The 3,185-nt window shown below is 35.0% G+C and overlaps 1 long non-coding RNA gene across 1 annotated transcript in view; it reads left to right on the forward strand.

Annotated features, from left to right (window-relative positions):
- Positions 1–876: 876 nt before the first annotated feature.
- The window catches only part of LOC111086276, an 8,660-nt gene continuing 6,351 nt past the window's right edge, over positions 877–3,185 (forward strand). Inside the window, exon 1 of the long non-coding RNA XR_002611001.1 lies at positions 877–995. This is a non-coding gene — a long non-coding RNA (uncharacterized LOC111086276). The remainder of the gene's footprint in view (positions 996–3,185) is intronic.

Raw genomic sequence — 3,185 nt, forward strand, 5'->3', positions numbered from 1 at the left:
AATGTCTGTGTAAATATCTTAACACTAAAACATTAAAGAGAACTTAATATCTCGGCAAATTTCTTCGTGTTAAAGTCTCAGTAGACTACCTTTTATGTAACTTCTGATCAAAATTTACAGTAAAATGTTTGTACGCAACCTTAGCTTTACACTTTCGGTAGTTTACATCTTCTTGTAAAAACATGCTTTGTTACCCAGTTGCAGTTTGTACAAATGAGGTGACCCCATTTTCATCATACATTAATGTAGATTGTTGTGAATGATTTTTAGTAAAACTGCCGTTGAATTATACCTACTTGAAAAGCTCTCCCTACTTCAATAAATATAGGTTATATAACAGTGTGGTAGTCTATTGTTTGACCTCGTGACGTCAGTTGAGCCACGTAATCTACTCAAAGACAGACACAAAATAACTTAACAATAAAGTCATACTTTGTTCTAGTTCTCGTTGTTGTTGAGAACACTAACAGATAAGAGAAAACTAAGCTAGAGTTTTTCGTCTAAGCCTTGTTTAGAGCTTTTCTTTGAATGACGTCACTATCACAAACAACAAATGAACAGTGCACGGTATGCTATATAACTAAAATTATAACCACATATAAAGGATTATAAGTAATAGTGTATTTTGTAAACAGAAATCCGTTTCAATATACCAATGAGGAACCTCATAGTGTATTCTAGCATCTGAGAAATTATTAATGTGTACTGCTTGTAAGTCGGTCAAGAAGGGCGTTGACATGTATTCTGTAAAGTATATGTATCATTGAAATCGATCTGAATTTTAGGTTAGAGATTGAAAAACAGGAATGGCCACTGCAAGTTTTGTCTAAGGTGGAACAGGACATTACCCTGACACCAGTTAGTGAAAGGTATCTATAAAACAGTAGGCAGAGGTGACTTTCTAGTTTAGGAGGAACTAGAGCAACGAGAGGGTGTTTTTAGTCGTGTGATCCGGGACTGAACAAACAGTAAGGGAAATAACGATGCTTTCAGCGGTAAGTTATACCTCTAAGTAAAAACCCGAAAGAGATTTCAAAATTCTATCGCTTAGATTGTTATGTAATCGTTTGTTTTACGTTTGTTTTTTAAATTTCTAACATAGGCGTTGTTCTGCGAAACAAACTTTTGTTGTTTACTTTTTATAAATAAATTCTACTTGTATAGAACAAGCTAATCTGAAAGGGTTCTGTGTTAAGATAAAGACTTTTCTTTAAAAAAATGATTATCTTGATACTAAGAGACCTACTCGGCCAATATGGGTATACTTAGTACTCAACTGTTATTAGTTATGGATCTTTTACATAAGATAGTGTATTAAAATTATCACATGGGATGTGAAACTTTTCTAATGATGACATGATAAATTCTTGTCACGAATCAATTTGGAATTAGTCAATGTACTCGTGTAACACGACTTAAGTTATTTAACTAAATAATGGTTGAAGAACAAGAGTTTAGTCTAAATTGCTGTTCTGCTAAATACGTTCAATGATTTAGTTAAATTTGTTTGAAAAAGTATTGCCATGTCTTCAAACGATATATCTAATTGTGTGTACAATAATATATTAATTAATTACGCGTAAAATATTTAAATGGAATACAATATTAAGTTTAAAGTTTTTTAGCAAATATTTACGACAGAATGTGACACCTTGAAATTATGTACAATATTATTAAATATATTAACGTTTATAATACTCTTAAATATTTAATAATTACTTGTTTATATCAAGTTATCACAATTTGTCATAAGCTATTTTCCCTTTGATGCTTTCATTGACGAGTCGGATGTGGTCTATTGGCAAGAGTGCCAGACTATAAAGCCGAGGATCTATGGTTTGCATCCCGTTGCCCAAACTCTCGCTCCCCAGTTTAAGGTCGTGGGAGTGTTATAAAATTGACAAGAGATACTATTGACGAGCTAGCTGCCATCTCGTTGTGTGGCTTTACGGAAACATCCGAATCTCCTCACGTTCTTTAGACATATAAGAGTGTTTCCGATTCAAACATTTCCTGTATAAATAAATTAAAAATCATAGTTAGCATTTTCATCTTCTTGCTAAATAGTTTATATCTCGAACCAGATTTAACCAAATAGTCAAAGCGATTGCTTGTCACCATCGGTGTTTCGTCATATAACGCATAAATTCCAGATAACTTTTGACGATATAGCGATTCATGAAGGGTTCCGTGACTATCGCCATCTAGTGGTACCTTTACAAGTTGTGAGTTGGACTACTTTTTTACCGCTCATAACTTGCTTATCCTTCGGATTCACGACTAGGGTATGGAACTGATTTACTGTTTCGTTACAAGTTACTTAACCGTGTAAAATTAGGCCGACATTGTATCTTGTGTTAATTCACGTTATATGTGTTTGTCCACGAAGTATTAGGTCGTCAAGAAATTAATACTTTTTTTTAGATGAAAAAACACGAAGAACTTATATATATATGTTAAAACAAAACATTTATTAAATGAAATAGTCTACATTCTTATCGATGATGCTTTTCCATCTTACAGTCAGGTTGTTGATGTCCTGATTAAAGAAATCACTTGGCTTTGAAGCAAAAAACATGTCAATGTCCTCTTTAACACCTTCCCCATTTGCACACGTTTTCCCATTAAGATGGTGTTGCAGCTAACGAAAGAGATGGTATCATGGTGCCATATCTGGAGAATATGGTGGGTGGAGGAGAACTTCTGAACCCAACTCCATAATCTTGTGTTGCGTCAAACGTGCCACATGTGGACATGCATTGTCGTGGAGAAGAAAAACACCTTTCCGATTGACGAGTGAATGGCATTTCTGATTAAGGGCTTGATTTAAACGTTCCAGTCGCTGACTATAGATCTCTGCATTGACAGTTCGCTGTGGATTGGGGAGTTCGCAATGAATTACTCCTTTGATGTCCCACCAAATGCAAAGCATCACTTTCTGCGGATGGAGTCCAGGTTTTGGAGTCGAAAGTGGTTTTTGTGTAGGACTGAGCCATTGATTTTGGCATTTAATATTCACATAGAGAATCCCTTTTTCATCACCGGTGACAATTCTGTCCAAAAATGGTTCAAGCGCATTATGCGCCAGAAGAGGCGAAGCAACATCCACATGTTGGAAATGATGATCATTGGAGATTTCGTGAGGCACCCAAACACCTTCTTTATGGAGTTTTTCCCATATTCCA

The sequence above is a fragment of the Limulus polyphemus genome, unplaced genomic scaffold, assembly GCF_000517525.1.
Source record: "Limulus polyphemus unplaced genomic scaffold, Limulus_polyphemus-2.1.2 Scaffold981, whole genome shotgun sequence".
In the NCBI taxonomy this organism is placed as follows: domain Eukaryota; kingdom Metazoa; phylum Arthropoda; class Merostomata; order Xiphosura; family Limulidae; genus Limulus; species Limulus polyphemus.